The sequence below is a fragment of the Tamandua tetradactyla genome, chromosome 4 (genome assembly GCF_023851605.1).
Source record: "Tamandua tetradactyla isolate mTamTet1 chromosome 4, mTamTet1.pri, whole genome shotgun sequence".
NCBI lineage: Eukaryota > Metazoa > Chordata > Mammalia > Pilosa > Myrmecophagidae > Tamandua > Tamandua tetradactyla.
Window position 1 is genome coordinate 146796126 of NC_135330.1, and position 23846 is coordinate 146819971.

A 23846-nucleotide genomic window follows, 5' to 3' on the forward strand; every position below is an offset into this window, starting at 1 on the left:
TTTATAAGGCTCTTTTTGAACTTAATGCTTTCTAAATGTTCCTCACATCTTTCAAATATTTTGAATTGTATGTGTAAAAATGTGCATTCATATTTCATGGTTGCTTGTGAGATCAAACTTTTCAAGTGACTGCTTGTTCTCCTTTTTCTCAGGTGAATGACAAGTATTTTGCTTTGATAATTCACATCTACACATCTTAAATCAGTGAACAGAAAGTTAATTGTCAAATTCAGGTCACATGACTGGAGATGGTAGGTCATTGGAGAAAAGGAATATTTTATTTAATATCTTTAAATCTGGAGGTTGTTAGGCAATGCAACTGTCTTTGTATAGTATTACCTGTTTATAAATATGTCATTTTCATCTTAAGCTTAATGGGTCTATTTTTCTACTGTAATAAAATGAATAAATTCTAGTTAAAAATAAAATGCATATTCATGGGATAAATAGAAATATTTAGTGGAAACATGCAAGCGTAGTATACCGCCATTACCATACAGTGAATAATACAAATGAATAAAAAATGGATAGTGAAAGAAATGCAGTCCACAGGACCTAAAGGTCATGTTAAGTGTGTTAGTAAGACAACTTTTGGTGAAATGTATTTGATGATTAGTGACAAACCCTTTGCCTGTAGCAGCAATTGAAGAATTTTAAATAGGCTCATAAGACACCCAAGAAAAAATGAAAAGTATATGCCGGCCATTCAAGCAGTAAAATAAGTAGATGTTACCCCTGTTCTTTCTATGGAAATTATAATTCAGTTATGGAGGCAAGAGACATACATATATGTATATATATTCAATAATTATATATATATATAATCAATAATTATGATGTCATTCACCATAGAGCTGAAGACTCACTAAGGGAGGAGGGAACACATTTAAAATGCATCAGGAAGTAAATCATAGGAAGAATTTTCTGACATATTCTTTCAAGGAAGGAAATAGAAGACTGCCCTCCTGAGGTTTTTTTTTCTCACAAAAATTTTAATTATAAAAATTTCCAAACACAAAGTTGAAAGCACTGTAATTGTTATTTGACTTTGTATAACTTCTCTGTCCATCTAACATCTGTCCATCAATTCTCCACAGCTTCTTAAGGACAGTGTGGCCAGTATCTTTTGAGATGATTCAATTGGTTGTATGGGGAGATGCCTAAGATCCATGACTGTCTATTGGGAGCAGACAGTGAGGGGAGTAAAAGGTCCTGAATCACTTGCACTTGCCTCCCCGCCCCCAATTCATGACACCAGCAAACCACTGTGACCGATATTTGTGTGTTGGGGCAGCAAAACCCTGAAAGAACTGCTGGTCTACATGCCTTCATCTTTCTATCAATGCTCTAATTCCACTTATGAATTCGGTGACTTTTTTCTCTGTAACTCTTTAATTTGCATCCTCTTTTTAAATCAGATCAGCTATTCATTGACTCAAGAAACAGCCAGTTTCATCCCTGCTTTTCACATTTTTCCTTTTACCTGGAAAGTTTAATAACTTCTTCTCCTATATTAATTTAGCCTACTTCTTTAACACTATGCTCAGAAACCTACTCTGTGACGTCTTTCCTAAGTATGTGTTATTGCTATCCTCTTTTCTGGAAATTTTGGGGGCTTTTTTGGGGGGGGAGGGTTGGGGGAGGCAGGATGTTTGTTTAAGTCCATAGTTTGTAGAATGAAATGGAACACTTTATTTTATTAAGTCTTACATAGTTTGACACTTTCATCTGTGAGCTTATATTTAGGCATCCTCCCAAAGCACATCTAAGCCTTTAGTCAAAACTTACCTGATTGGCCAACTTGCATTTACAGAAGTTCAGACACTCATGATGGGCAAAAGATTGTCATTGGGAAGTAGATCTGAAAATCCACCCTATTTCAGGTTGCCTCACCATGAGATTAGGGTTTCTATACAGAGAGGCAATTTTAGGAACAGAAAACTAAAACTCACGTTGTTGCTCTCCTGCCCGTTTAGGAGAATTTATTCTGATTGGATGTGTAATTGTGTTGGTGATTTGTCACTTTGCTCTCAGATTCTTTCCTCTACCTTTGCTGCTCTGCGCTGAGTTTACAGGGCTGAGTCCTGCAAACTACATTTCCCAGGCTTCCTTGCCACTGGCTTCCTGCCGGGTTTGGCTAGTGGGACGCACTGATTTGCAATTGAAGGGTAGCGGGGAAAAGACAGGGTATTTCTTCCCTCAATCCCAGTCCCTCCCTCCTCCAAACCAGTTTTCATTTCAGTAACATCGCTGACAGAGTTCAATTCTTGTCAAGGAAAGCCTCTCCCTCCTGCTTCAATGTCCCCTGCTTCAGCTTCCCCTATCTTGTTTGAAACTCCCTCTCCAGGGCCCACTTCTGTGATCTCTGTGTCCTTTCTGCCCTAGGGGTTGTAGCAGCTTTTTGCTCTTGCTAATCTCTGAATTGCTTCACATCCCCTGTTTGGCATTTTGGCTCTCCATTTCCTCTGTATTTGAATTCCACCTATGAAGTTCCCTCTGTTGGTTCATCTAGCACAGACTCTGTTTCCCTAACTAGATTCTACCTGAAGCAATATCAGGGTCTCATATCTTCCTTCTTCTTCAAGAAGACATACAATTTGTGCACTTCTCCGTTTCTGTCAGAGACATACAAAGGTGCTTAAAGGAAAAAGAGCTTAAGACTTTGTACTGGATGGAAAAGAAAATTCACGCATATTTCCTGAAGCCCATACGCTTAATTTAGAACGTGTCCCAAAATTTCCATCTGAATTTTTTTATCACCTCGTTAATCTAAGACTCTCCCAATTCTGAAACAGATGTGGTTTTCTACTTTTATTTTGAATGTGTTTCTGCATCTTGTATAATGATGATGCTTATCTTAATAGAATCAACAACAAAACAAACAAACAAAAAAACCAATTCCTCCAGTACCACCAGTATCAATACACATATGTATATATCTTCTTTCTGTTCTTCCTAGGCTCCAAAGAGCTGCTAATAGTTAACAATAAGGTCACTTGGGGAAACAGGAACTCTGGGCTATGGGATCTATGAATAGTACAGGAAACAGAACAAAAAAAGACTGAGCCCAGAGAGACTGGGCTAGTACAAGACGTGACAATGAGACTAACTCTCATCAGTTATCTCTGCCTTGGCGTCATTTGGAAACTCTCTATTTTCCCAGTCACAGCTCCAGCATGTGGGCTTTCAAAGCTGGCACTTCTCCAAGTTAGCACTTCATTTCACACAACAGCTCTAATTTTCAAATATTGACTTGAGGACTTAGTCTCCCTAGTGCCAGCTCAATTCCTAAACATGATTGCATTTAAAGCTTTGATTATGATGATGTACTATTGGCGATTCCAGTTACCAGACTAAATTCATCTTGATGAAATTTCTTTTATTGTAGTTTACCTAAGGTACCACACTTGCATGCAGCCTAACAGAAAGGATGCCTTGTACATTTTTAAATGTGCATTCGGGCAGAGGTTTGTATTTAAAGTGTACTTGAACTATACAAATTATGTGTCAAGGATGATGAATATTGCAAAACTAGACACATTGTAAATAAATTTGTATGCTGCAGAATTTTGGATATGCAAAATAGTCTCTTTTAGTATTTTAGGGGCGGAGGCATTTTCACAAGACTGACAAAATGTGTTCTCTGCATTTGGTCAGTGCTCTTGGATGAGGTATAGTTCATGCAAAAGGGAAATAAGATTCACATTTATGAATTAGTAATTGTTTTTTATAACAAGGAACACTATATTAATGTATTTTTAAATGTTAAAAGGACCCTGATAATTACCATGAAGAAAAGTACATTTTAACTAAATGCTCAAAACACAGTGATGGAAAAAAGTGCTGGACTTTATACCTAAGAATTAAGAAATCAAGGTAAATTTATTAAGAATTAGGGTCTTTAGGACATAATTCAACTTAATGATTGTGGTTTCTTCTTTCTTTTCCACCTTGATTTGATAGTTTTGAGAGTAAATTGTTGAGGAGATAAAACACACTGATTTTTAATGGACTTAGTAATAAAGGCCATGTAATTGATGATTAAAAAAATGGAGTTGAGCATGGAGGACAAGGATTGGAGAAGAGCAATTGAAACCTTATGCACAAAGTCTAAAAATGCGCGACAACTTTTTTTTAGAGGTTTCAGTAGATCCGTTACTATTGGTGGGTACATTTCCACGGGAAAAGAAAGCAGGATCTGAGGCATATGTGAGAGGCTGGGTTCAGTGCGTCAAGGATCTCCAGTTCTGGGCTCAGCAGCTTGACCTTTATCCACACACAGATCGGTTCCATCCACATGTTTTAAGTGGGGGACTCACAGAGCCAGCTCTGTCACTCTAGCAGTGCTGAGGAGGCTGGGTTGAAAGGCAGAGACTGTCAAGGAAACAACACAAATTCAGAAGATATCATGATGATCCAGTGGACAATTGATGGGGGCTGAACTGAAAGAGAAGACACAGGAGATAGAATGAGTGAATGGGGATATTGAGGAAGAGATTTAATAAAAATTTAAGAATGAGAGTTAAAATGATTTAGGTCCCCCCTCACTAACTCTCCATATCCAGCTAGTTTTAATGCTCACCTGAAGTAAAACATTGATAAAGGTGTATTGGAAATCTTTCAATCATTTAGTCGGATTTAGTTCAAGTAGGTAGGCTCAACAGAGTTAGAGAAGCTTATCATCAAAAAAGACATTAGTAATATTTCAATGCTATCCCTCCTACCTATGCATCAGTTTCATCTATGACTCTGACAAATACTCCTTCAGACTTGCTTTGAACTTTCAAGTGACTATCCCCTCTCTCTGCAGGAATCCTTCTACTCTTGCATGTCTAGTTATTAGACATATCTCCCTTCATTTAACTGGAAATTTTTCTTGTTAAACCTTTTTACCTAAGAAAAAAGCTCTTAAGAAACTAAGAAAGATGTCTAAATTCCATTTTGTATGGCTTTTCTCCAGATATTTAAAGTTGGTTATCATATCCCCATTGAATTTTTTTGGCTAATCTTCCATAGTTCCTTTATTTGTGTCTTCAAAATCTTTTCATTTAGATTATCCTGCTGTGATGGCAATGGTGCTCAGAATTCCATAGTATTTTAGATGTGGTCAGATTAGCACAGGAATGGAGATTCCCCTATTAATAGGTCAGAATTCTTAAGCACATCTCAAAGACTTACCTATTTTTTCCTCCAAGTTTGTTACTGATACTTATCTCTTCTTTACCACCTTCTCCATGTTTCTATCACATGTTCCCCACCCCTTCAAGATTTCTTGGAATTCTTAATAGGAATGGGAAAATTGGCATTCGTCTTAGGAATGTTTTATTTTTATTAAGCTCTAAAATGGTGTAAAGTATTCAAGGAATATGAAAGAAACTTATTTTCACAAAATCTTGGGAAATGCCCTGACTCTTTACCAACTGCAGTAAATGCCTTCTTGTAGAGCAATTAAATTAGAACTGGGGCAAGGGAATTTAGTGGTAGAGAGGGCAAATCCCAAAATATATGGTTCCAGAGGTGGTAGCTGCCTGATTTAACAGCCTATCAATAACTAAGCAATTTGCTGTTTGATATGTATATCTTTCATTTAACACAGGTCATTCCTTCTTTCACTCTTGTTTAGCCAGCACATAACTGATTCCCTCTTCTCTCTAACCATTCACTCATTTTTATTGTTTCATTCTGAATACCTTCCAGATTGTCATCATATTTCTTTTGTCTAAGTGCCCTGAACTGTTATAAAGTAATCAGAAAGGAATGCCTGATAATTTTTTGATGGAAATGTTTTTAAAATTAAACAGCCACTGTGCATCTGCCATGATTAACTTTGCACATGACCTTTAGAAACTTCAGTTCCTACTCTCAGGAAGTTTCTATTCCAGCAGGCAAAATATAAAAAGGTGTATGCTTACTTCAATCACATCCCAAGATTTTCCTAAGCCATTGTGAAATAATTTCCAGGCTGATGGTATTGATTTGTCTTGTAAAGCTCCATTAGGAGGGGTGTAACCTGTGACATATGGGTGTTACCCATGACACATAAGGCCAGCCTATGTGCACTTAGCAGAGAGAAATTCAAAGGGTGTCCAGGGTTTGCTCCTGGAGACCGTTCAGTGACCTTATATAGTAAGTAAGATGGCAGTGCCCACGTGTGAGCTGTGTTTTAAGTTCAAATACTATACCGGGGAAAATATTCCCCTCAAGGAGCATTAAAGCTATCCACCACCCATCACAAATGGCACGAACCTTGCAAGGAGAAATTGGCTGCCACAACAACCCCAGGCATGCTACCCTCAGGTTAGAGAGAACACTGCAGCAGTTTGCAGAACATACTAGAAGGAAATCAAGCTTGTCATAGAAATCAGCAATAAAGGCTTTATTTGTAAAGTTTGTCCTTTGAAAAACTGCTTGAGAGGAACAAAAATTCAATAATGAGCATCCAAAAGCAAGAAGTAGATTGCATAGTACACAATGGAGTATTCCGAGAAAACGAGGCATGCTGACTGAATCTCAAAGTCTCCTCCTCTCTCTGGTTAATGAAACAAAAATTGTTGGTGAAATTATTATCACAATTTCCCAACCTTCCTAGGGTACCAAAATAGTATCATGGCAATACTGATACTTAGGAATGAATAAATAATTTGTTGTGGGGCCTGTCTTGTGCACTATAGAATGTTTAGTAGCACCCCTGGCCTCTACCTACCAGATACTTGTAGCAACCTCCACATAATCTTGGGCAAGTTATTTCGATTCTCTGAAGTCCAGTTTTCTCATCCATAAAATGAAAATAATAGTACTTACCTCACAGGGCAATTGTGAGGATTAAAGATACTGTACGAAAATCAAACAGCAGATTGCCTGTCATGTAGCAAGTGACTGAATAGTTTTAGCTACATTTCATTTGGTTCACGTAGTTTACGTTACAGAGAGGGGGCGCCACACTTCTCAACATCTTCCGTGAATGATTTTCCATGTCAGAGATCCCTTTCCTATATTGTGACAGTTGCAACCATAGGACTTATATGATTTTACTCAATATTTTGGATCTAAGGAGGCAAATCAGGAAAGATGCTCCAGTGAAGATAGATTGATGTCATAATGAAATTTATTCCATTTCAGTATGCAATATTTTACCCAAGATTAAAAGAAAATAATGGATAAAGGTCTGGTTAAGGAAAGATGAAGAGTTATGGTTGTTCTAAAAGGATTCTCATGGAATATCCATTTTAGATTATAAATCCTAGTAGATGAAAATATCTCTATGAATGCTGATTCTGCTTTACAATAGCTTTTTGTTGATAATGAAGTATATAAGAACGAGTTAAATTAAATACCCTATAATTTTATTTGTTTTCTTTGTTACATTTAAAATTTGTTCCAGAAACTTTTGTTGAGCAAATTACTTGGTTAGCCTGTTGTGTTTGTTCCCAGGACAAATTATTTCAGTTACAGAGTAAATTTACGTGGTTGTGCTTTCGAGTTTTTAAGATGCAATCACTTGTATTTCTTCTTTCTCTTTTATTACCTCCATTTCTCACATACAGACACCTGGAGTTTCCAAGCGTCAGTAATCCCTTCTCTCCTGTGTTATACAAATAGTAAACACTAATAAGGATAAATAATTAGATAATGTGTTAATTCAGAATACCTGGGAAAAGAATGATGACAGTGATTTGGGATGAGATTGGAGCCCTGCTTAGAAAATAAAAAAGGTAAAGGGGAATCTGCTACCCTGATAAACAGCAATTTATTCAATTAGAAGGAGTCATCTAGGAACATGCCAGAAAGATCAGTATTGAATTTTATTTTGAGGTCTTAATGACATATTAAAAGTGTGATAAACAGAACATCAATTAAATTAGAAGAGGTATTACTTGGATAGATACTATGAACACAAGAGAAGGTAAAGAAATAGGGCAAAAGGACTTGTAAAAAATTGCAATATTGAGAAATAAAGAGTTTCAAAATGGGAAAATGAAGTCTAATATATTTGGAAGCAAGTTCATTTTAAAACCCCTATATTTAATTCCATTCCATTAATAATGCAGCACATCTGGGAAGAAGCATTTGAAATAGAGTAGCACTTAAAGAGATTTAAATATGAACGTGATTGAACCCAAAAAGTAGATATGATTTTGCAATGTGAATCTAGAAATATTGCCGATGTGATCTTGGCTGCAGACCCTAACAGACATTGTCACACAGAAATGAACTATTTTTTTTTTAAATTATTCGAGAGTGAAATTTCCCTTTATGGGGAACTTGGTTAAAAATCGATGTGAATTAAAATAGCATCCAACCAAACTACTTGATAGATACATTGAAAAACAAAAAGAACAAACTTAAAAATGAGGATAATAACAAATAAGATGGTTTTTAAAAACTGATCTACACAGTTTGAGGTGGTGTGTTAGACCTTGAAGTTACAAAGATCAATAGTATTGGAGGTAATATAAATAAGACACATTTCTTGCCCATGAGCAGATCATGATTTAGTGAGTAAAATAGGTATTTACACAAAGTGCTTCAAGTCTGGGGGCAGGGGAGGGTGCTAGCGTTTTTTGAACAAACAGACTAACAAGACATTAAATAATTCCAGGAAAGTATTAGGAAAAGGAGCTGAAAGAGGCATTGGACTGGAAAATTGACAGATAAGGGCCATTTGAAAAGCTGAAAGTTGGTGATCAAATAAGGGGACAGATACAAAGGGTGAGGGCAGGCCAAATGAAAGGAACAGGATGGCAGTGGGCGGATATCCTAAGGGAAAATGGTTCTCATGCGGAATATCTGAACAGTTCTTTAAACAAGACCTTCACCATGCTCATAGACACAAAATTATTTCAACTTGGAGATAAATGTGTTTAGAATCACCAGTAAAGTGGAAATAATAGTGTTTTCTATCTACCTGATACTGGGATTTAAGAATGGTGACTATACAAGGGGACAGAGGAGGCTCAAGGGGACATTATTGGGATGTATAATCTATAAACTGTGTATCGAAAGTTAAATTTCTTGAACTGGATGGTTACATAAAAGGATATATGTAAGTGAATATCTTTATTCTTAGGAAATGTACATGGAAATAAGTGTTCAAGGAGCATGTTAGGGGAAATAAACAAAATAGAGTTACGATGGCTAAGAGATTTCAAGTGGAGTTAAACTCTCATTCTGGAGATCACTTAGGCAGATTATCAGCCAGACATCACAAACTGCCAAAATATGCAGAGCCTCAAGCAACACTCTTCCTCAGTGTTCCCAAGGACACCCATAAAACAAACCACAAGATCAAGAACTCAGTTAACTACCTAATTGGAAGGACAATTGGAATAACCCAAATATCCACCAGTCACAAACAACTTGTCTAATCTTTCCCTTTAAAAGCCCTTCCCTGGAAATGCCAAGACCTGACATAATTTGGGTTATTACCTGAATCTGTCCTCCCAGAATTGCAATTCTAAGACCCCATATAAAGACCTCTGCTGCCTTGCAGTTTAGTTTGCTTTTCTCTCAGTCGACAATTGTAAAGTATACAACTCACACCTATGTTCAGAAAATAAATTGATAAATAGATAGATGAATAGATACATAGAATAATACAGCAAATGTGGCAAAAATTTAAAATTGGTGGATCTGGGTGCCTGGGGGTAGGTGGGTAGGTGTATGACAGAGTTACCTGTTTGGGGTTTGTATTATATTTGTAACTGTCTTGTAAGTTTGAACGTATTTCAAAATAAAAAAAAAATTAAAAATAGAATGGTGGCTATGATAAGTGAAGAATCTTAAGTGTATTCTATATTAAGGTTTGAATTTTCTTCCTCTTTCTGTCTAAATTATTCCATTGTCATAAATCAAAATCCTAAGAAAGGCAACCTCTACCCTTTGAAGCCACGACTCCGTTCACATAATTGGAGCATAGTTGCAGTCGCCTCTTAGGCGTCAAGACACATTTATCTCCTCTCTGTTCCCATTTAGGGTCAGCAGATGACTTAGACTCCAGAAAAAAATACATATAATATATCATAAGTTTAATATCAAATAGATTATCCTGGCTTATTTCATCTCCAAATACTAAAGTTTCATTCCTTTACAAAGAAAATGGATTCTTGTTGACATTTATTGATGTTCATCATTTATTGATGAAATCGATGTCAAGGTGCATTAAAAACACTTAAATTTGGATATGTTTTGGTAATGGATGGTAGTGATCATAGCACAGCATCATGAACATAATAACAGTGCTGAAATATATTTTAGCATGTGGTTAAAAGGGGAAATATTAGGTTGTCCATGTGGCACTAGAGTAACAATTTTTTTAAAAAAACTTGGAACTGCATAACCTGATGAACCTTGTTAAACCATGGACTAGAGTTAATAGTGCAATTATAAAATGTGCTTTCATCAATTGTAACAAATGTACCACATCAATGCCAGGTGTTAGTAGGGTCACATAGTATATGGGAATCCTGTATTTAATGCAAGATTGCTCTGTAAACCTATAACTTCTCTAATAAAAAAATGATTAAAAGTTTAAAAAAAAACACAAAAATGTTTGAACCTATCAGAAATATCGTGAAGTAGTACTATTTCCTCAATGAAGAAAATCACAGAACAAAACAACTTATTTAATGGTAGAGGTGGGAGTAGAGGAAAATCCTTTCTGCTCTTTCCATGCCATCCCTTCCATTCAATATGCCGCTTTAATTCATTCCCGTCCTTTGCCACCCTGTCGTCTATCTCATCACTAAACACATCCTAACTCTCCTTCCTCATCTCATCATTCCTTCCCTCAATCCATCTTGTTTCTGCGGGTTAAAACCCCATGTCTACTCTTGTGCTCACACGTTCATTGAATTTCCATTCCTTCTAGGAAATAATTGATCTTCTCAGACCCACATTCAAGACCACATATAAGCCAGCCTATGCAACTCTATTTCCCTTTTTTCCACTCTAATCAGGGCAGTCAGTTAGGTATTGTCAAATAGTCCATGGTTATCTTTACTCCAATTCTTCTGCGATGTTTAATTTTAATACGTTCCTAGACTCTCACACATTTTATTTTGGACTGAATCAAAAGTGTATATTTTCTTGAGTTCTTACAAGGAACAAAGGACTTCCTAATAGCAAAGCTGTTTCTCAGGATGTTACCAGAAACATCCCTACTAAAATTTAAACTATCTGAAAAGAATTGGTTCCCTTGTTTCCATAAATATTTGAAGTATCATCAAAATAACCTGAGGCAGACAAGCTCTAATACTATCATCATTCATTTCTTTCATGTCACTTCAATTTTCCCCACTCTAGATAAATGTGGTCTAACATATTGACTATCCATTCTTGGCCATGGGGCCAGGGGGTGGGGGCTTTTTCTCTCATATCGATCTAAGTGTTTGGTTTAGGGGAGTTTATTTATATAGATGTCATATGATGATTCAGAAAGTTGGTGGTTCAGAAAAAATGTAACCCCATTAAACTAAGTGCTACTGTACTGTGACAGCCTCCCATTGAACAGAAATAGATCTGCTCAAGGGCCCCTCCAGGTCTGTCTGCTGTAGACACCAAGACAGTACCAATTGTCTTTAATTGAGATACCTTTCCTTAACAATACTTAGGCACAATGAACTTCATTGAATAATGCAATTTAAACATTATAAAATCCTCCGGTTTTTAAGTGTACAATTCAGCGATTTTTAGTAAGTTTGTTGAGTTGCGTGACTGTAACCATAATCCAGTTGTAGGTCATTTTTATCACTGCAGTAACATTCCTCATGCCCATATACAGTTAATCCCCATTTCCTCTCCCAGACCCAGACAACCAGTAATCTACTTTTTGTCTCCCTAGAGTTGCCTTTTCCGGAAATTTCATAAAAATTGAATCATAAAATCTATGTTCCTTTGTGTCTGCCTTCTTTCACTTAGTAAAATGTTTTTGAGTTTCCTCCACATTATACTATATATCACAAATTCATTCCATTCTACTGCTGAATAATATGCATTGTGTAGAATTACCACATTTTGTTTCCCCGTTCAGCATTTCATGGACATTAGGGTTGTTTCCACTTTTGGGCTGTGGTGAGTAATACCACTATGAACGTTTGTGTGCAAGTCTTTTAGTTCACATATATTTTCACTTCTCTTGCTCTTATACTATGCAGTACATTAAAATAAAAATTCCATATTTTAATTATAAACTGAGAAAGCATTGGAATGATATCCTTTTATGAAAATGGAGAGGACTGACAAGGACTTTTACCTGAAGGTAATTAACTATACTCTTCTACAGAGACAGGGTGAGAGAAAAACATTTCCTCCAAGGCAAGGCCAAATTCTTCTCAAGATTTAGTCCCCTAAATTTGGCAATTATAGAGATTAGAAATTTAGCCACATCTCTGCCCTTTTCTCTCCTAACAACAAGGGAGATAATATAGTAGGTGATTACTCTAACATCCAGGTCTCTTTCAGGTAACTAATATTAAAATTCCATCAGAGGGCAGGCCACAGTGGCTCAGCAGGCAGAGTTCTTACCTGCCATGCCAGAGACCTGGGTTCAATTCCCAGTGCCTGCCCATGAAAAAAAAAATTCTGTCAGAAAATCCAAACACATCAGAGATATTAACTTTACAGCATCACTTCACTATATTCCTAAGAGGACTTTGGTTGCTGAGGGGTGCAGTCTCCCAAGTACGAAGAAATTATAACTATTTTGCTCCTTAACACCAGATGAAGTCATTATTCCTGCTGATTCTGCTCATCCTGTGTCTGTGAAGTCAAGGCAATGAGGAGAAAAATAGTTTTAGAATTAGGATGACTGAGCTATCTTAGTTGACTGGTAAGTGAGCAAACATGGAGGGTTATCAAACACTGTGTCTAGGGAGAGTGTTGTCAGATCACAGTGAAGGTCAATTCAAGAGTCCCGCCTGTCAGGGAAGAGCAGGAAAAGGTGTCCTTTCCTGAGCATGGATGTACTATCACCATATTGTGTAAAAATGGAGCAAGAGTCATCAGGGAGTGACAAGTAACCTTGACCAGATCATGCAAGATGACCCAAAAAGATTTCTGGAGAGAGAAGAGTGCATAAAAACATGTTTTTATAATTATTGCTTAGGCTTTGATGTTGATTAAACCTTCTTAGAAACAGTAATATTCTAGTGATACCACTCTTTTCGTATTTGTAAAGCTGGACTCAGTCACTTCTAAGTGTACAAGAACTTTCCTAGGGGTGCTGAGATAAAAGTCTACCTTGCTTTACCTTCACTTTTAAAAAATTCCAATCTACTGTGCAGGACTGGATTATCCAATCTAGATTCTGTCAAAACAATCTAGAAATAAATGTACTCAGTGAAGACCAATGACCAGCATTACCAGACCATGTCTCCTCCAGTGAGTGGCTAACAGAAGTTTACCTGTTTTCTCACCCAAGTCAAGCCAAGACTTAGAAAACCCTTTGCAGCAATGATCTTCTCTTTGCCATTCCATCCTGAATCAACATGTTTTGGGCACTATGCCCCACATCTTTGGCTTACATATGCCGGAGACCATAGATTTAAAAATATATACAAAGATCAACTCAAAAAGGATCAGAGACCTAAATACCAGAGCCAGAACTAACAAAATCCTAGAAGAAAACAAATGGAGGGTTCCAGGAAGATGGCAGAATCGGACAGATCAAGTTCATCCTTGCTCCAAGGAACAGCTAGAGAAGTGACAGAAAAATGACCTGGACAGTGATTCTAGGGTGTAAGTGTCCTGGGAGGGTCTCCTACACCACATAGGAAAGCCCTGGTTGCAAAAGCTGAAGAATTGAGATGCAGAGAACTGGAGACCATCCAGCTAGTGCAAACACCTAATGTGCCCCTTTCCAAACGGATGATGGAGCCCTTAGGATGCACAGACAGGGAGGTGGAGAGTAGATATTAAGCCAAGCTGCATTCCTGGACAATACCCACATGGCCGCCCCCACCGAGATGGCCTCACCCCCCAAACACCTGAGCCCTGCCCCTTCCCCACTCAAAGCACACCTACCCCAAACCCCGGCCCTGCGTATGTGTCCACTCCTGCCCCAGCCTGACCCATCTCTCCCGTGCAAGTGCATATTCTCACCCCACCCCTCCCGAGACCCCTTCATCATGCCCAAACCCTCATCTTCCACCTCCCCCTCCCTGCCCCCTGCAGGCGTGCTCACCTGCACATCCAGGCTGCAGTGCTCATCTGCCTACCTAAGGCATACTCGCCCCTAGCCCACACAGTCGCACAACCCTGCCCCACACTCCCTGAGCTCTGCTGTCATGTACATCAGTGTCTAGCACCCCCACACCCGCGCATGCTTACATTCTGCCCGCCCCAGCACCTATGCATCTATGCCCCACCCCCTCACCCCCTTGGCCCCGCATGGGGTGCACCTCGCCCCACCCTCCCCAGCTGTGGGCAAGTGCTCAACAATGCATGCAAGCCACACCCGCCCCAGCCTATGCAAGCCCAACCCTGTCCTGCTGCCCCTGAGCTCTGAGCACACGCACACAAGGGCCCGGCACCGCAGAACTGTGCACACCAGGGCCAGCCCATACCTGCACTTGGGTACATCCACATACTGCCTACCCGAGCACCCATGCCTCCATGCACCAACCTCTCAGACCCCTGCACCTTGCCCCTCCACCCTTGCACACATGACACCCTTGCCCCACCCTCCAGGACAAACACCCTGCCCACACTTGGGGAGGGCAGGGCGAAGTGCGCCCCACGCGGGGCCAAGGGGGTGAGGTGCAGGGGTGAGGGTGTGGGGCATAGATGTGCGGGTGCTGGGGCAGGCAGGATGTGAGCGTGCGCGGGTGTGGAGGTGCCGGACACTGATGTACAGGAGCACAGAATTCAGGGAGGGTAGGGCTCAGAATTGACAATAAAGTGATAGTCTTAAAAGTAGCCAATATAAAAAGACTTATTACATACAGAAGGACAAAGATAAGGATTGCCACAAACTCATTGGAAACAATGCAAGTAAAAAGACAAGCAACCAACATCCTTAAATATTGAAATAATAAAATTGTCAACCTAGAAGACTAGACTCATCAAAAATGTCAAGAACAAAGGTGAAATAAAGATTCTTTTTTCAGACATAATGAAGTTGGAATAGGGGGTGCAAGAGACTGTTCAGTGGTAGAATTCTTGCCTGCCATGTTGGAGACCTGGGTATGATTTCTGGTCCATACACTTCCCCCAAAAAACAAACAAGTGAAACAAAGGAAAAAGCAAACAACAAAAATTTAACAAATACTGCTGCAATAACAAGACACTCACATGGAAAAAGAATGAAATGTGATCCCTGCCATATAGGAAACAAACAAAAAAAGTGGGAAAAGTTCATCACCAACAAACCTGCACTATGAGAAATATTAAAGTAAGTCCTTCAGGCAGAAGAAAAACAATACCAGATAGAATATGGATTTATATTAAGCAATGAAGAGCACTGGAAATGGTAACTACATGGGTAAATATATACGATTTTGTTCCTTATTATTTAAGTCACTTTAAAAATTGACTAAACAAAAGTAACAACACTGTAGCATGGGGTTTATAACATGTATAATTAAAATGTGACTATAATAGCACAGAGTTTAGAAGAGGAGAAATGAAAAATATACTGTTGTAAGGTAATTGTACAACACGTGAAGTGGTATAATCACATGCAATCACTAAAATAACAAAGCAAAGTTATAGCTAATAAGCTAACAAATAAAATGAAATCATAAAACCAACTTGATTAATCCAAAAGAGCCTGAAAAAAGGACAAAGGAAAGAACAGATGGGACAAATGGAAAGCAAATAGTAAGATGATCATTTTAAACTTAACCATAGTAATAATTACATTAAATGTAAAGGGTCTAAGCACCTCAATTAAAAAGCATAGATGGTCAGATTAGATAGAAAAGTCAGACCAGATACATGCTGCCAAGAAGAAATGCAGTACAAAAATCTTAAAAAAAAAAAAAAAAACAAATGGGTTAAAAGCGTTAATAGTTGTAGGGAGTTTCTTAAAATTAACATACATTTAACACTCAGTATTGTGCTGAATATTCAATAGATGCTTAGTAAAAATAGCCAGCTTCACCTGGCTTATGAGATAGTTGAAAAAAGATCCTTTTCTTGAATGTCCAGTATCCTGGGTATCTTTGTCCACTTAAGGGAACCAATTCTTCTGTAAATATTAGAGGATAAAATGTTTTAAGTTTTTACCTATATGGGACAGTTATTTGGACATGAGCTCCTGAAACATTATAGGTGACTGAAAGGTAGATGGGAACGCTTTTCTTTAGCACACTGATAGGCTTATTTGGGGATTGCGCACAAAGAGGTGACATAGGTGAACAGAATTACTGACTACACTTTGGTTTGAGAGCCAATGTGCTGGCCCAGAATTGTTAAGGTGGTTCTTTAGCATTTAACATGCCCAAAGCAGAGATTTCTTACACATTCTTTGCTCCCAACAAAGCTCTTCAGTTCCATCATTCTCAGTTCTCACAGGAAGTTGAAGAAAGCAGAAGGAAGATTTAAAGTGCATTCTGTGTTGTCATGATGGGATATTTGTCCTTTTAAAAATAATTATTAAAGTAATGAATGGTGAATGTATTTTCAAAGAGACGAATGGTGTTAACTCTATGAATTCTGACATCCCTACGTTACATCTAGGAATTAATATAGGATTTTGGATAGCAAATCTCATATTTTCTCTGGTAGACTCTATACATGTAATGGTTGAGTTAATTTTATATCTTCAAAATATCAATATTTCCACCAACTCCCAAAGAAGTCCAAATCAAAAGGGCAAATAACCACAACAAATTTATGCTCAAATCCATATTTGATTCCAGAGAGTTCTCTTTGATGTTTTTATTGTGCATCGGATGTAGGTCTTAAGAGAAAATGTGATTGTTTCTTTAGTTTTCTTTATTTTTTGTGCACCTATATATTTATGTTTATTGCCTGCTGTATACTGCAACCTTACTTTCATTCTATTTTCCCTCATCCATAAACCCCCTTTGTTTACTTTGAGATTTCTGTGGGATTTCTTTTTATCTTGCAAACTGTTTTGCTATTTAATCTAGATATGGGTCAGTGTGCAGCCCTTTGTATCCATTTCTCAATTAGAAAAATGCCTTAAGTTTCCCTTTTAACTTGTAAGAGATTGTACTGATGCACCTACACATTTCCTTACCAGGCCTGGGAGAGATGGTTGGCCAGGCTGAGAGCTCAGATAATGGCTCTTGTTTAGAACGAAACTGATATTCTTTGATTGAACTTCATCTTACAGGTCTGTAAGCCTGCATTAATTATGTTATCAAAGTCAGGGGTAGAGATTAAGTTATCATTGTTCTTAGTATGACTTGGCATTCGGAATTTGCTATCTCAGATAATCAGTGTCAACTCTAATGTAGGTCCTACTTTCTTATCATACTCTAACCTTGCCCCTCACATCTAACTAATAGCTGCTACAATAGGTGGTTTCAGATGAACTTAGAATACATTCACACTTCTTCTTAATGAGGAGATTAATAAGTGTTTAAAAGAGCTACCTAACTGATAATTGTAATTTGAAGAATTAAATGAATAATTTAAAATATTGCTTCATAGTGAAAAAGAGCATGTTTTCCTTGAGGAGACCTACAGTTTCCCACCTGAGTACCATATTGCCAAAATTTTTCCTTTACAATGAGCACCTTAACTACCTAAATAAGCTATTTGCTCACAAGCCTTGACTTAAGGGGAACCCCAGCTAAAGCAGTCAATGACTTAAAAAATATTAAGATCCACTATCTAAGAACCTATACAGTTTAGCCCTTGGGTACCATATTGCCCAACTATTTCCTATTTACTAGGGCTCCATGACTGTGGCACCTGAATTTAAATTCATATATATCCTTGGTGTAAAATACTAGTTGTATCTCTTCTCTACTATGGCTTGGAGGCCCTTTGTTTATGAAAAGTCTGAAATCAAATTTCTCTCCAAGTGGCACAAAAATATTCTCATGATCATTGGTGTCAAGAAATCTAGCTTGTCCACAGTTAACCAGTGGCTCTGACCCTCTTTGCCCTATTTCTTCTTTAACAGACTTTAGTCATTTGCTCGTCTGTGATTCCAGTCCTTTCTTAAGTATATCTAGTGCAGCATGTGTTAGGTAAAATCCTAACATGACTCCCCAATGACCAAAGCCTGTGTGTAATTCTCTGCCTTTGAGTGTGGGGCAGGGCCTATAAATATGATGGTTTATCACTTGGTTATTGTATTATTTTATATGGCAAAAGCAAAACGCTTTGGCAGATGTAATTAAAGCCTCCAACCAGTGGCCTTTGAGTTAGTCAAAGCAAGATTATCCTGGGTGGGTCTGGCTTAGTCAGTTGAGCACTTTAAAAGAGGGCCTGGGCTTTTCCTGACTTCAGAGATGCTCTCTTACCAATCTTGAAGAAACAAGCTACCATTGCTAGGAAATGAATTCTGCGAACAATCACGTGAGTTTGGATGAGGATCCCAGGCCTCAGATGAGACTGCTGCCCTGGCCAGCACTTTGACTGCAGCTTTGTGAGACCCTGAGCAGAAGACCCAGGTGGACTGTCCAGACCCACCAGGAACTATGAGATGATGCACATGTGTTGCGTTAAGCCACTGAATTTGTCATAATTGTTACACAGCCATAGAAAACTGTAACTTGGCACTTGTCCTGTAATTTTTGTTTGTTAATGCTAGGCAAAGCATTAGAGGCTAAGACTTTGTTCTTTTCATCTGAGTTGCACCAAATATCTAGAAAAATGTGCTGTGTATAATAAATGTTTAATAAACCTTTGCTTAATAAGTGAATGAGGTTTAAGAGCCTGAAAATGAAAAGTATGAAAATATCCATTTGATCTTTGTGGTTTCTTCTCATATTAACTCTTTGAAATATCAAATCTCTATGTGTCTAGATGAAATTTATAAAGTGCTTTTAGTTTCCAGGATTCTTTCATAATTTTTTACTTTCTTTGAGCTCCTGCTCGTATTACCCGTGGCAAAAGAAGGTATTAGATCCTTGGGAGCCTTGACCATTTTAAGAAACATTCCCATGCCAAACTTTACTTCTCTAGCATTGCTCATCAAAATGCTGGAGCAGATCTTCACTGAAATCCAAGATTCTGGTGTGACTTTGCCAAATCAGTATCAGGTACTCAAGATGAAAAATGAAAGAAGTTTAAATCTTGAACACAGATTTTTCAGTCTTAGAAGAGGGAATAAATAACTAAAATATTTAAGTCTACCATACTGAATTTTATAGATACTAATGTTTACTGTTTAATCCCTTTGTTTGTTTGGCTTGGAAACTGTTGAATGAATTAATATTTCTAATGTATCTAAAGTTACTTTGATTAAAGGTGTCAGAAAAATACAAATATCTGAACACCTAATACAATGATGGCTGAAATGTTACAAAAGAAAAATGAGGAGTGTGGTTGGATAAGTCAGAATATTCATCCAGAGAGATAGTATAAATGTGATTTTGCTGACATAGAGAGACTTTTGATTTTTACAGTCTTTTACCAAAATCTTTTGCATGGACTGAGTTGATTCTTTGTATCAGTACTCTTACTCTCAAGTATAATCTTGCTTGGAGAGGAAGTACTAATGATGAATCCAGTTGTACAGATGGTAGAAAAGAGAATAAAGAAGGCATCCTTTTAATAAGCACAATTAGGTTGGACCCAGTAACTAGACCTTCAGCTACAGCAAGTTCCATATTTGATCCTTACTTAATTTTAATTAAGATATTTTAAATTATAATAACACTTCCATAAATTAATGTGGCTATTATTACAGAATTAACTACTTTAAAAATACTTTTATCTGTTTTAAAGGCATATCATTAAACTTCTGCTGAACCTCAGGGGTTATCACACATCAGGGTGTGAATGCAATTCTGAGATCGGAGGTAAAATTCTCAAAAGAAAAAAAGCTATTTTTGTAAGTGAGAGATAGAAAGTTATTACAGGCTAACCCTTTCTCATGTCAATTTCTTAAATGTGAAAAATATCCGATGAATCCATTAAATACATTTTGACAGACTAACAGCAGGAGGCTTGTTGACCTTTCACCTCATATTGATTTCCCCTTCAGTCGTTTTCCTTGGCGATTTCCACTTTTCCTGCATATATTTCTGCCTCCCAGTCCACTCCTCACATGCCACATGCTATCCCTTGCAAGGGAAACCCACATGAAGACCTGAGCTGCACACTTCGAGAAAAGCTTGAAAATAAAGCAGCCGTGTTACTCACATCTGTAAATAAATTACTGTCTGCAAACATTTCTATAAACATAGATACTCTTGTTATCCAGATAATGTTGCTGAACAGACAAAACACTTGGGTGAGCCAACATTGTCATTAATTATTATTTATTCATATGCTCATCAATTCCATCAGCATTGATTAATGGGCCATGCTAGAAATGGCACCACAATGGAGAGCCAACAGATAGAGCAGCGAAGCCCTTTTTAAAGGAATTTTAGTTGTAGACAAATCTTACCTATATGGAATAACCAGAAAAATACATTTCTACAAAGCAAGAAATTAGGGATCAAGATTGCATTTACAGGTGTTCAAGAATGAGGTCAGGAATCTGTGTGAACTAATTTTACCCCGAAGGAGTCAAGAAACAAACAAAAAGGGGCTGGAGTTGTTCTGATTTTGATTTTTGAAAAGCATTACTGTGTGTTATGTCTGTTTTCAGTAAGGAGAAGTCAGGGGATATCGGTAATAAATGTTAGGCAGGATCAGACTCAATTATCTGAAACCCAAGCTACACTGGGTGTGCTGCTTTGAAACTGTTGTGTACCCCAGAAAAGCCGTGTTCTTTAATCCTGATTCAATATTGCTGGGTGGAACCTTTTTGATTAAGTTATTTCCATGGAGCTGTGATCCACCTAATTGTGTGTGGGACCTTCTGATTAGAAGGTTTCCATGGAGATGTGTCTCCACTGATTCAAGGTGGGGTCACTTACTGGAGCCCATCAAGAGGGAACCATTTTGCAAAAAGACAGGGCCCACACAGCCAGAGACCTTTGGAGATGGAGAAAGAAAATGCTTCTGGGGAAGTCCTTTGAAACCAGAAGACAAGCACCCCAGCACATGCCAGCCACATGCCTTCCCAGCTGATGGAGATGATCTAGATGGCATCAGTCTTTCTTGAGTGAAGGTAACCTCTTGTTGGTGCCTTGATTTGGACATTTGCATGGCCTTAGAACTGTAAAGTTGTAATGCAATAAATTCCCTTTTTAAAAGCTGTTCCATTTCTGGTATACTGCATTCCGACAGCTTTAGCAAACCAATACAGTGAGTAAAGGGTGTAGGGGATGCATCTGAATTGTAAAGACCTTTAAAATAATCTGTTTGCTATCTGAAAATTAGAGTGAATCTTCTAATGTAGAATTAATCAAAATTAAGTATTTTGGGCCTTGTGAAATAACATTAACATTTTGAGCCTTTGTTAGTTTTTGCATCGTATCTTGTGTTTATGGTTGTTGGCATTTGAATGTCTCCACTATGTGACTGTCTTCCTCTGGATTCTTCCATGCACTGATTTTTTAAAAACTTTTTTATTGTATAACATAACATATATTCAAAGCAAAGAAATAAAAATAGCAATAGTTTTCAAAGCACTCTTCAACAAGTAGTTATAGGACAGATCCCAGAGTTTGTCATGGGCTACCATATGATCCTCTCAGATTTTTCTCCTTCTAGCTGCTCTAAAATATAGGTGGCTAGAAGGCTTAAATATTTTTTTATCATCACAATCAACATTTTTCCCTCTTTTTTTGTGAAAAATAACATATACACAAAAAAGCAATAAATTTCAAAGCACAGCACCACAATTAGCTATAGAACATATTTCAGAGTTTGACGTGGGTTACAATTCCACAATTTTAGTTTTTTTCTTCTAGCTGCTCTAAGATACTAGAGACTAAAAGAGGTATCAATTTAATGATTCAGCATTCATATTCATTTGTTAAATCCTATCTTCACTGTATAACTTCACCATCACCTTTGATCTTTCCATCCCTTTCTTTAGGAGTGTTTGGACTATGGCCATTCAAACTTTTTCATATTGTAAGGGTCTGTCATTAATTTGGGGTAGGGAGATGGAACTACCTGATGTTTTAGAGAGGCTGGGCCCTCTAGGTTTCAGGACTTATCTGCCATGCACTGATTTTCAAAGAAGGCTTATTATGTCCCCCACTCTCATCACCCCCCAGGAAAGTAAAATTATTCCACACAGCATTACTGAGCATTATAGGTTTGGTTGAAGATTTCATGTGGTAAAGGAAGCACATGTTTATAGCAGAAGGAAACTTAACAAAATCCCTGAGCCCTTAATGCTCTTCCCCAGACTCCTCTCTTCCTTTCCCTTGTTCAGTGTCATCTGCTCCCTTAGGTCCGCATCCTGACTCATGGTCTTTCCCCTGTCCTCTCTCTCTCTATGATCTCTCTTTAAGCAGTCTTTTTATGCAGACTACCTTAGCTCTGATTCAGCTCCAGGCGTTCACCCCGATCTGACTTATCTGCTGGCAAATAAAGAATTCTCCAGCTACCAGGATCCACCTGCTTTCTATGTCAATAGGGGATTGTACATTACAGATCATTATTTTCTCACCCAAATGTTTTCAGTTTCCAAGTTTTGGTTTTTGGCTTCAGTTTTCCCATATTTGTGTTTCCTAGTTACATTAAGTTAGGAACCGTACCATTTTAAATGTAATTAATCCTTAACACAGAAAAATTAACAGGATGAAAGAATTCTTCTTTATATCCAAAATTAGCTTTCACATTTCTTCAGCAAATATTCCAGTCCCCTTTCCTCTAAAGCTGCCAGCCTCCATACTCACCCATGTACTCCTAGCCCTGGATCTTGCCTCCATCTTCACTGAGAAAATGGATGTCCTTATGTGGTAATTCCTTCAAATTTCCTCACTACCTACAAATAGCTCTGGCTCCACAGATTCTTTCCTTCCTCCCTCAGTGAGAGTTGATCTCTCAGAGTTCTAAGTTCATGTTTCACTTTATTCTTGGAACCATCTCCTCTCTCTTCCGAAGATCTGACAGCCCTCTGCTTGCAGCTTTCCCGTGGCTCCCTCTCACATCTCACATAACATCCACACTCCTTACCATGATGCAAGGGACTTGAACCCTTGCCCACCCTCTGACCTCATCTCCTACCCTCCAGCTCCTCAGTCATTGTGCTTCTTTTGGTCTCCCAGTCACCCCAAGCTCATTTCCACCCTACGGACATAACACTCACCATGTCTCCTATCTGGGGTGTCCTTCCCCAGAGCATCCACGGCTGGCTCCCTTTTATTCAAGTTTCAGCTCAAATGTGAGTTCCCAGAAAGGACTTCCCAGAATAGCCTGCATAAAGTACTCCTCCCTTCAATGAGAGAAAAAAAAGGAAACCTCTAGTTCTCTATTATATCACTCTCTGAAATTGCCTTGTTTATCTTGTCTATTCTCCTTGTTCATTGGGTAGCTCCCCCACATCCCATAAGAATAATCTCCACGAGAACAGGGACCTTGTCTATTATTTCACATTATGTCCCTGGTGTCCCAGGCAGTGCCTGGAACATGGTATCAGTTCTAAACCTCACTGTTGAACACATCACCACCTCTCCCATGTGTCTAGCCTGTCCATCTTTGTGACTATTTCTCCTTGGCATAAAATCATGCTAAAATATCTCCCATTCTAAAGGTAATACCTCTCATTTTACCATGTATCTCCCAGCACCTAACAGCCCGTGTCTTTCCTTTCCTTCAGAGCCACATTTCCTTAAGGAGGACCTTAAACCATC

At 38.1% G+C, this 23846-nt stretch overlaps 1 long non-coding RNA gene across 1 annotated transcript; it reads right to left on the reverse strand.

The window, feature by feature from the left end:
- Positions 1-3400: 3400 nt before the first annotated feature.
- LOC143679418 (uncharacterized) lies at positions 3401-23423 on the reverse strand. The gene is made up of 3 exons (XR_013173737.1): positions 23303-23423; positions 12915-13053; positions 3401-4442 (listed from the first exon to the last, which is right to left on the reverse strand). It is a non-coding gene; the product is annotated as an uncharacterized LOC143679418 (long non-coding RNA).
- Positions 23424-23846: the final 423 nt, after the last annotated feature.